This window comes from Paramormyrops kingsleyae, chromosome 25 (assembly GCF_048594095.1).
Source record: "Paramormyrops kingsleyae isolate MSU_618 chromosome 25, PKINGS_0.4, whole genome shotgun sequence".
Lineage (NCBI taxonomy): Eukaryota > Metazoa > Chordata > Actinopteri > Osteoglossiformes > Mormyridae > Paramormyrops > Paramormyrops kingsleyae.
Genome location: NC_132821.1, coordinates 9,828,888 through 9,840,387, shown reverse-complemented (window position 1 = coordinate 9,840,387; position 11,500 = coordinate 9,828,888). Strand labels below are relative to the sequence as shown.

General features: G+C 42.9%; 1 long non-coding RNA gene across 1 annotated transcript; it reads right to left on the bottom strand.

Moving 5' to 3' along the window:
* Positions 1–5,801: 5,801 nt before the first annotated feature.
* LOC140582940 (uncharacterized) lies at positions 5,802–8,047 on the bottom strand. The gene is made up of 4 exons (XR_011985745.1): positions 7,804–8,047; positions 6,771–6,965; positions 6,603–6,682; positions 5,802–6,009 (listed from the first exon to the last, which is right to left on the bottom strand). It is a non-coding gene; the product is annotated as an uncharacterized lncRNA (long non-coding RNA).
* Positions 8,048–11,500: the final 3,453 nt, after the last annotated feature.

Here is an 11,500-nt window from a genome sequence, read left to right as displayed (position 1 = left end):
CTTTCTGGTCCTGGGTTACCTCTTCTGCATGTATAGCGTGACGTCTTAGTTCTTCCCATTCCGCCTGACTCCATCCCAGGCATGTGGTTTTCACCATCTGCTGGACTTTGGGTCGGAGACCCGCCACAAAGAGCGTCTTCATGGCGTTCCTCCTTGCTTCGTCATTGTCGATCCCAGAGTGGTCTTTCATTAGCCCATCCAAACGTGCTTCCCACTGGGAGACGGTTTCTCCAGATCCTTGTTTTTCCTTTTGGATTTTGTTCCAGTCTGGAGTCTTCTTATATTTTTCCTTAATTCTGGTTCCCAGTGCTGCCATGTCTGCAGTGAATGGATTAGCCCGAGTGTTCATGGCATTTCCTCCAAAATCAGCGTTCACTGCGGCCAAGTCACCTTTCAGCTTCCTCCGGAGAACTTGTTCCCATTCCCTTCCACTGGGTTGGTAAATTCCATCCAATGCAAGGACTTCATCCCAGAAACGGGCCCCTCCCACTTGGTTTGGGTCTGGCAGACTGTTGACCACCTCCTTCAGTTCACTTAGATCCCATTTCCTCTGCACCTGTACCATCCCGTCGTCTCTGAGGTTTGGCATTTCCACCAAGGGGAACTGTCTTGGCACTCCAACAGTTGCCCTTTGCTCTTCAAAGGTCTTATAATTGAAAACGACATTGACATAGTAAATGAGTTCAATGATAGTTTTGCACGGGTATTCACTGTTGAGGACACTAGTAACTTACCAGTTCTTATTACTAATCCAACATCGTCTATAACTAATATATATATAACTGAAGCTGATGTTTTGCAAAGCCTAGCTAAGCTCAAAATAAATAAATCACAGGGCCCTGATGGCATCTTACCTATAGTGTTAAAAGAGATGAGGGAAATTATTTGCCGACCCTTAACTTTACTGTTTCAAAAATCCTTATCTGAAGGTGTGGTACTTTCTGATTGGAAGCATGCCAACATAACGCCCATTTTCAAAAAAGGGGATAGAAGTAATTTGTCAAATATAGGCCAATCAGTCTAACTTATATAACTGGTAAAGTTATGGAGGCTATAATCAAAGAGAAAATGGTAGATTACCTGGACTCAAATAACATTTTGAGGGATAGCCAGCATGGATTTAGGAGAGGTAGATCCTGTTTAACAAATCTGTTGGAGTTTTTTGAGGAAGCTACTCAGGAAGTTGATGATAAGAAGGCCTATGATGTCATCTACTTAGATTTCCAAAAGGCTTTTGATGTTGTCCCCCACAAGAGGCTCTCTCTTAAACTCAAAGCGACAGGTATTTTAGGAACTGTCGCGACCTGGATTGATAACTGGTTAACGGATAGGAAGCAGCGAGTAGTTATAAGAGGCTCGATGTCACAGTAGGCCTGCGTTCATAGTGGGGTACCGCAGGGTTCAATTTTAGGACCACTATTGTTCCTAATTTACATAAATGATATAGACACCAATATATACAGTAAACTGGTGAAATTTGCAGATGACACCAAGGTGGGTGGTGTAGCAGATACTGAACTAGCGGCTCAGCAGCTACAGCAGGATCTTGATTTAATTAGTGACTGGGCCGATACCTGGCAGATGAAAGTTAACATAGACAAATGTAAGGTACTCCATGTAGGGAGCAGAAATATAAAGTACAGGTATTTTATGGGACCTACTGAAATAAAGGTAGCTGATTATGAGAAAGACCTTGTTGTGTATGTTGATGCTTCCATGTCTCATTCTCACCAGTGCGGGGAAGCAATAAAAAAGGCCAATAGGATGTTGGGGTATATCTCCAGGTGTGTGGAGTTTTAGTCAAAGGAGGTAATGCTAAGATTATGCAATTCCTTGGTGAGACCTCACCTAGAATATTGTGTGCAGGTTTGGTCAACATATCTTAAAAAGGACATAGCGGCCTTAGAAAAGGTGCAGCGTAGGGCCACAAGAATGATTCCTGGTCTTAGAGGAATGTCATACGAGGAAAGGTTATTTGAACTAAATCTGTTCAACCTCAAGCAAAGGAGATTGAGGGGGGACATGATCCAGGTCTATAAGATTCTAACAGGTTTGGATGCTGTTCAACCGAATAGTTACTTCAGCATTAGTTCAAATACAAGAACTCGTGGCCATAGGTGGAAATTAGCGGGAGAACATTTCAAACTGGATTTAAGGAAGCACTTCTTTACACAGTGTGTAGTCAGAGTATGGAATAGTCTTCCTGATAACGTAGTGCAAGCTGAATCCTTGGGTTCCTTTAAATCAGAGCTAGATAAGATTTTAACAACTCTGAGCTATTAGTTAAGTTCTCCCCAAGTGAGCTCGATGGGCCGAATGGCCTCCTCTCGTTTGTATAGTTCTTATGTTTTTATATGGAATCAAATTATTGTCAATGTTAATGCAGTTTCAGAATCAGAATAACTTTATTGTCATTGTAACAAGTACAACGTAATTAGGTGCAATCCCCATGTCGGACATAAAGAATTTATATAAATAACAACATGTCAGTGTAGACAACATTCACTCTACATGGGACAATATTGCACGAGTCCTTATTGCACATGATGTAGAATCCGATTCGTGCACAATAGAACTTCTGGATAACTTCCGTGTGTTGAGTGTACGGTCGACAACTTCCGGTAGGCAGTGTTGTTGTGGAGATTTTCCGGAGGCGCCAGTTTCAAGTATCAGTTTTCAATACACGTTTCAATATGAGCGGATATCGGGAAAAGAAGAGGCGGTTGGCATATCAACGAGTAAAAAAGACCGCACTCCATTGTTGTGTACCCCTTTGTACGAATTTGTCGAGGTACAATAGTATTTTAAGCTTTCATAGCTTTCCCAAGGATGCGTCAGTGAGAGCCGAATGGAAGGTAAAAGTGCGGCGGGACGACTTCTCCCCAAACCAGACGAGTCGTGTTTGCAGCAGGCATTTTAAAAAGGACGATTTTATAAACAAAAATTGAGAAGATTGAAGAAAGGGGCCGTTCCTGCCCTTTTTTCTTGGAACAATTTTCAAATACCGGCACTGAGGGTGAGTGTGTGGGAGCGGAGACCCAGAGCGGAGAGCCCCCCTCCTCCTGTCCATGACATCGACTCAGAGGAAGAGATGGAGGTGGCTACCTTGGCACCAGATCACGATTACTGTCTCAGTCGTACAACAGCAAGGGTCGCAGGTCAGTTGGCTGAGGAAAATGATGCACTTCGCGAGAAAGTAAAGGAGCTCGAACTACAAATACAGGCTCTCCAGCTGTCGAGTTGTTTTGGACTGAGGCGCTTTGCAGGATCGGACGAGGACATCCGATTTTATACCAGGTAAGTCATGATTAAGGTGTTTTAAATTGCAGAAAGCTGATGTACCATATTAACAGTGATGAACGAAAAATCATGCACGTCCTGTATTTTAGTGAAAGTAAAGATGGGCTACACATGGTAAAATGTTGCTCCACTAAAAGTCCACCTCACAAGAGTATTTTCCAACTTGGAATCCACCTTTGTGTTGGGATCAGGATTTTCCCTTTGAATAACCAATTTTAAAGATTTAATTCAATTTGTTAAGCAAAATCCCTTTGGATTACTTTTGAACAACTGGGCCCATGACTATGGGTTGATTCACTTCAGACAATCCCTTCAAGTCTTTTCTTCATGTAAAACAAATGTAGTAAGTCGAGTAAAAAGTAAGATGATTGACCATGTGTAACTGAATTAGTCTACCATGACTAACAATGTTATTTTTGTGTTTTGTTTAAAAGATTCCATTCTTATGACCACCTTATGGCATTCTGGAGGCTCATCGAGCCAGCAACATCAAGGATCATCCGTGTGACAAGAGAGGCATCTGTCTCTGAGGCAGAGAAGAGAATTTCGAACAGATCAACTAAGTTGCTGCCCATAGATGAGTTATTTCTTTTTCTAAAGTATCTATCAACTGGATGCACACAGAGAGAGCTTGGCCACCAATTTAACATCCATCGGACAACAGCCAGCAGGATCATCACAACCTGGGCAAACTTTCTTTACTGTGTACTGGGAGCTGTGTGTATCTGGATAAAACCTGAAGAAATCACAGCCAACCTACCTTCTGAGTTCAAGGACTATGCAGACACTCAGGTCATTGTTGACTGCACAGAGCTGCGGTGCCAAACTCCATCCTCACTTGTGCTACAGAGTGAGGTGTACTCACACTACAAGTCACACTGTACCTTCAAGGCCATGATTGGCATGGCACCACATGGTCCTCTGACATTTGTTTCTGCGCTCTATGCGGGCTCCATCAGTGACCGTGAGCTCTTCAAACTGTCGGGCATCATACCTCTCCTGTCCCCTAACATGGCTGTGATGGTGGACAAGGGCTTTAGGGTGGGCAACCTTGTGCCTGGAAAACTTCACAGGCCTGCCTTCCGCTTCAATAAGGAGCAAATGGCAGCACATGACGTCCTGGAGACCCAGTCAATTGCGCGGCTGCGTGTTCACATTGAAAGGCTGATAAGGCGAGTTAAGGAGAACAAACTTTTTGACACTGTAATCCCTTTGTCTATTTCTGGAAGCATAAACCAACTTTTCACTGTAGCATGCATCTTGAGCAACTACCAAAATGGACCTCTGGTCAAAGACTGGAGAGAACATAAGAGCCAGGTACTGTAGATATCTGACACTTTGCTTCATGGCTGGCTGCTCCTCTTCCTCCTTCACTTTTTTTTTTAAACAAACATCACACTGATTCACACCACAATTTAATTTGCCTTACATCTACTGACATTTATTTAATTAATAAATTAATTGTTTGAAATATCAACTTGGTGTCTCTTCGTGTTGTTTAATTTCCCTCAAGTGGGCTTAACTCATTAAATATTAGTTTAAAATCTAGCAACACATCGGTGTGGGTTCACCTTTGCTGTGTACACTTTAAGTCAAGTGGTCAATGTTACAACGCTGTTTAGCTCATTTTCTGATTAGGAACTTAAATGAACTTAAAACAACCCACTTGAAGGCCTCACATTATAATGGAAAATCAACAAGAACAAGACAGGTCTTAGAGGCCATGGTTTACTGATAAATCATGTTTATTACAGCAGATATTTATGTAGGTATGTGTAAAAAAAAAAGAAGTCTACTCTCTCTCTTATTTCTTGCATCACACTACTGTCCCTGTATATTCTTTGAATTAGAGTGTCTTCCTCCGCAAACACCACAAAATCGCACCACTCCATTCCTGTTAGGAGCAGCTGACCCTGCACCTGCCAGTAGTAGCCATGACCCTCCTTCAATTCCAGGTTGCCGTCTTTCATTTTCAGATGTGGATAATCCACATAGCTCTTAATATTTGGACATTTTATTTCCACAAGGCCGAATTCAGGACTTTCTTTTGGGTCAAAGACAACCCCATCTGGGGATGTACCTAGCCATGGAGTGTCGGGGTGTATGATGAAGCCACAAGGGTAGTAGTTCACTCTCTTGAGCTTGCAGTACTCTTCGATGGCATCAGCTTCCATTTCAAGACCTCTCTTCATTGCTGCTGACTGACGGATCCCTTTCATCAGCCGGTCTGCCATCTTTTCTACGGTGCATGGTTTAGCATGGCATATTTCCCCAAAATGTGAGGAAGTGAGTCTGGGTTTTCGCAGTCTATGCCAGTCTGTTGATGTACTTTGACCCCTAGTTGCATCCTCTATTTTTCTAGCCATCTCCCAAGTAACCTCAAGTGACTTGAAGTGCAGCTGTTGATGCTCAGTGAAAACAAACATACTGCGTGATGTCTCCAGTCTGCAGCCAGCTAATGGTAAATCTGGGCGTGGTGGAGCATCATTATAAGCAACAGGGCGACTTCTTGCCTTGGGTTGTTGGTATGACAGGGGACTGCCTGCTTGTACCAAACCAAGTGCAGAGTCCACTAGTGGCACCTCACAGGAGATACCCATTGCACAAACAGGTGGTGCAGAAAGAGGGGTGAAGTCTTTGTAGACCTCGGACACTCTGAGAACGGACAGGTCCAGCAACTCTCCACTGACGGCTTTGTACAGTGTGGACCTATTTGAAACAAATTGAAACATCAGTAAAATTCATCACTTCATAAATACTCCTTGATTTGATTGAAAAAAAGTAGGCCTAACAAATGAATTAATAAAGTCAGGTCCATAAATATTGGGACATCAACACAATTCTAATCTTTTTGGCTCTATGCACTACCACAATGGATTTGAAATGAAATGAACAATATGTGCTTTAACTGCAGACTTTCTGCTTTAATTTGAGGGTATTTACATACAAGTGAACGTTTACATCAGGTGAATGGTGTAGGAATAAAAGAGTTTGTATATGTGCCTTCCACTTTTTAAGGGAACAAAAGTAGCGGTACGAATTGATTTATGATTTTTAATTTGTCCCATTACTTTTGGTCACTTTAAAAAGTGGGAGGCACATATACAAACTGTTGTTATTCCTACACCATTCAGCTGATATGTAAATACCCTCAAATTAAAGTTGAAAGTCTGTAGTTAAAACACATCTTTTCATTTTATTTCCATTTTGGTGGTGAATAGAGCCAAAAAGATTAGATTGTGTTGATGTCTCAATATTTTGGGACCTGGCTGTATGTTACTAACTACAAGCCAAATTCTCACCGTACTCCCTCGGCCATGGTCCTCTGCTTTGGTTTGGCAGACATCACAGCCATCTTTTCGACGGGACCTGGTTTAACACCCTGTGAATATAAGCCATAAGCAGTGAGAGAATGTGATGTGTGTGTAAATGTAGTATTTAATTTATTGTTATATTATTCAAAGACTTGCCATGGTTCTTGGTTTGTGCCACTGCTGTTCACTCTCCGTACAGCTCAGCACTGGTGGAACAACGTTTATGTCAAGCTGAGAATAATGTGCAGACTGGAAAAGTAGGGCCACACAGTGGTTACACAGCGCTGATCCAGCTACACATGTACAGCTGTGATGGGCCAGCTCTACAGGGATTGAATCCCTCAGCCCCACCTGTAACAAGATGTAAAAAATGTTTAAAAAAAAATTTAAGAGTAGCATATATTTATATGGACTACTCAAGTAGGCTACTATTCATTTTTGTACACTGTTAGTTAAAATAGTTAGTAAAAACGTAACTATTTTCTTGTAAACACTGTTAGTACAGGGGTTAATAATCTTTTTGGTTTGATGTTGTCAGTGGTGCAGTCTATTTGATTTGTAGGTACACTCAGTAACCTCACTCAAGTACCAAGATTACAGTATAAGCCTACCTACCTAGACTCAGCAGGTTTACATAAACTTTTACACATCTTATGTGTTTCACCTAACTGGGATGTTCAGCGTGCCTGGAAAAGCAAGCTATACTACACCACTGGTTGCTGTTAGTGAAAACATAGCAGTAACGTAGCACTTAGCGTACACTTGTCGTTTTTAACATGTATGGGGAACATGGCCAACCAAATGAACATGGTTAACCTAGAACAAAGAACGAAAAGAACACGATTAACCCAGGAACATGGGTAACCATCTTAACGCTATCTTCACCCTACACTTCATACACTTAAACTGTGAGGTGGTTTTGATCTGTCCATCGATGGATAACATAACGCCCTCACACACACTACGCCTGACACTGGATCTTTCCTGGACACTGAGGGGAAAAACAAACCCAAATTAAAATATACACTAGTTGCTAATCATTCCAACATAATAAGGTATTTAAAAACACTAATAAAGTATGTCGTATTGTCACGATTTGATATTAGCAATATACTTAGCTGCTGTCTTACATTAACAGATGAGCTAGCTACTAACAGCTGAAGTAACGTTAGCTATCGCTGCTACTCACCTTCAAAGTTGTGGATGTAACTTGATATGTACAGTTTAAATCCTTTTTCGCGCTTGGAACCGGGTGCAGACGAACAGTGGTGGACAATCCTGTGGACGTCGTTCACGTCAATTTTCGGGAGGCCTTGTAGACACCGGGTGAAATACGCCATCTTCCGCAATCAAAATAACAATGCCACGAACCGGAAATGGCCGACCGCACACTCAAGGAGGCGGAAGTAGAACTCCTTAGTTACGTGCACATAGCCCATTGAGGTGAAGAAAAAAAAAATAAAAAATTAACTGATATTCAATGCCCTGATGGCAACAGGGTAGAAGCTGCTGTATAGTCCATTTGTCCTAGCTTTAATGCTCCTATATCTTTTGCCTGATGGCAGCAGTTGGAACAGATCATGAGCAGGGTGTGAGGGGTCTTTTAAAATGTTTTTCGCTCTGCTGAGGAAGCGTGAGTTGTGCAGTTCTTCTAGAGTGGGTAAATGAAAGCCGATGATCTGCTGGGCGGTTCCTACGATCCTCTGTAATGTTTTTCTCTGCGCTAGTGTACAGCTGGAAAACCACGCGCAGAGGCAGTAGCACAGGATGCTCTCAATGGAACAGCGATAGAAGGACACCAGCAGTTTTTGAGAGATGTTGTTTTTTCTGAGGACTCTCAGAAAGTAAAGTCTCTGCTGGGCCTTCTTTGCCAGTTCTGTTGAGTTTGCGCCCCAGGACAGGTCGTCAGTGATACGAACACCCAGGAAGCGGAAGTCCGACACCCTCTCCACACAGTCCCCACTGATGTAAAGTGGTTTGGTGTCTGTTTTCTTTTTCCTGAAATCCACAACAATTTCCTTGATCTTTGCTATGTTCAGGAGCAGGTTGTTGTCAGTGCACCACGATGTCAGCCGCGCCACTTCGTGCCCGTAAGCAGACTCCTCTCCCCCAGAGATGAGCCCCACCACAGTGGTGTCATCTGCAAATTTGACAAAGGTGTTGCTGTTGTGGGCGGGAGCACAGTCGTGTGTGTACAACGTGAAGAGCAGGGGGCTCAGCACGCAGCCCTGGGGGGAGCCAGTGCTGACAGTGATTGCTGAGGAGATATGGGGGCCCACCCTAACCCTTTGTTTACGGTCTGTGAGGAAGTCCTTAATCCACAGACAGGTGGAGAAGGGGAGTCCCAGGTGTGACAGTTTGCACACCAGTCTGTGGTGGAGGATGGTGTTAAAAGCAGAGCTAAAGTCAATAAAGAGGAGACGTGCGTAGTTCCCCTGATGCTCCAGATGGGACAGGGTAGCATGAAGAGCAACAGCTACCGCATCCTCCGTAGACCTATTTGCTCTGTAGGCATCAAAGGTGGGAGGGATAAAGGACATGATATGACTCCGGACCAGTCTTTCAAAGCACTTCATCAGGACTGGGGTGAGCGCTACTGGCCGCTAGTCATTCAGGCAGGTTACGGATGATTTTTTTGGTAAGGGAACTATGGTTGAGGATTTCAGACAGGGTGGACAAGTCATTAGACTCGCCTTTCATGCTCCTCGGTCGCCCAGAGGAGGATGGGGTCCCCTTCCGAGTCTAGGTTCTTCTCAAGGTTTCTTCCTGCTAGAGGGAGTTTTTCCTTGCCACTGTCGCCTCAGGCTTGCTTGCTGGGGTTCTGGCTGGTTAAACGTAAAGTGCTTTGTGACAATGACTGTTGTTAAAAGCGCTATATAAATAAAATTTAATTGAACTGAACTGCAATAACTCCTAATGACTCTGAAACAAATTAGTCCAGCAAGCATTAAACTCGTTGGGCCGGTTTACCAGACAGAGACTAAGCCTAGTCCTAGAATAAAAAGGTCTTTTAATCCAGAATAACTGAAGTATGCTTTCTCAGTCAAGGATTGAAACAGTTTTGGACTTAGCCTAGTCCTGAACTAATTGAGCCAATTTCCTGATGGAAGATTAGAGTGACTGCAGGAGTAAATGATGCCTTAAATTAAGTCTCCAAGGAGGCAGGTTTAACTTCAGATTATACTACGGGACCGTTGAATGCTTGAATCTGATTGGCTGACGAACGTTCTGAGGTGTGCGCACGGCGAACGTAGTTCCAGGCAGCTCTCTTGACCGTATTACAGTTCCATATCACTTCGCATAGTTAACTTTAATAACGGAAATTAGCATACAGTACCTATACAGCACACAGGACTAACAAAAACAACAACATGACAGACGATTTTCCGAAAGTAAATTTTAATATTTACGGTGAATATGAAACTTTCAACAACTGGGCTGCAGCAGTATTAGACAGTCCAGATGAAAAACAACATAAACGGAAGCGGACATCAAAGGCAGCCAGCAACAAAAAAAGACATAAAACGATCAGCGAAGAACAGCTAGACATACTCGAGGGAGAAAAACACGAAGAAAACACCAAAAAAACAACAGCTAATGACGTTTTGGAACTAGCAAAAGAGTCGTTGGATGAGATGCGGAAGAAATAATCCTACTCACAATAGCGATTTAAGTAGAAAAACCGGACGAATCCCTTGAAATATATCATCTGATCGATGTCTTGAGGTGTGGCAACCGTAGTATAAGCGGAATAATTGACTCCGGAACGTTGAATTATTAGAAAAATAATGCACACCCGAGGTGTAACGGCCACTCCGCTTCGCGTCGTGGCCGCATCACCACCTCGGGTGTGCATTATTTTTCTAATAATTCAACGGCCCGTCGTCAATTATTCCTTACTTAATGCTGCTTGTCAGAAAAGACACATGGATTATTTAACCTATGTCAGTTAAGATCAACGAGTACCACTGTCATGACGGCTGACGGCGCGGCTGCAATTAATTAGCACCACGCCTACCCAACTACTTAAACTAATTGTTGGTCATGCCACTTCCGAGCGATTCTCACCCTTGTCTTTGTTACAGCTCCGCTCCGCCCGACTCTCCCCACTCCCTCTGAGTGTTCTGTCCTGACAACCACCAGATAGACAAGTTCTTGCTGACAGAAATGACCCATTGCAACATTTTCATGAATGTAATTTTCAAAATCATTTTTGAAGGCATAAAGAAAATGCAATGGAGATCATTTCTCTTTTGGAGGCCAGGCTTCCATCTATGATCCAAAGAGGAAAATCTGTTCCGGCTTGTGTCCAGGTACTTATAACTTTAAGGTTTTTAGCGTGTGGCACTTTTCACCAAGAGAATGGGTACTGGTGTAGTGTCATTCACAGAGTATACAGGGCAATATGTGAATTAAGAGCACATTACATAATCTTCTCAGACCCTACAGCTCAGACTAAGTACAAGACATCTTCCCATAAAATATACCTCTACTCCAGATGCTGAGGAATATAGGAACCGCAAAAACTTTTTTTCCATAATTGCGCAAGGTGTACGCACATCAAAGTTACAGTTTTCAAACATCCTTGAACATTGGAAAGATGCAACTCATGATTTGTGAATTTCCATTAAATCATTTCTGTATACTCAGCTTGAAAGAGGAGAGCATAATGGAATATTGCTTGACGACAGTGCGTATGCTCAGAAGAATTTTGTGTTTACATCATGCTCTCACCCAACAGCTGAGTGATGTCACTACAACCAGGCTCATACTGTATGCACACTAGCAGTCTAGTAGAGCACGTTTGGTGTTTGGAAGAGTCAGTGTCAGTGCCTCGGGAAAGCACTTTGGTTCAAATTAAGAAGCTGTTGCACTGTCATCACTGC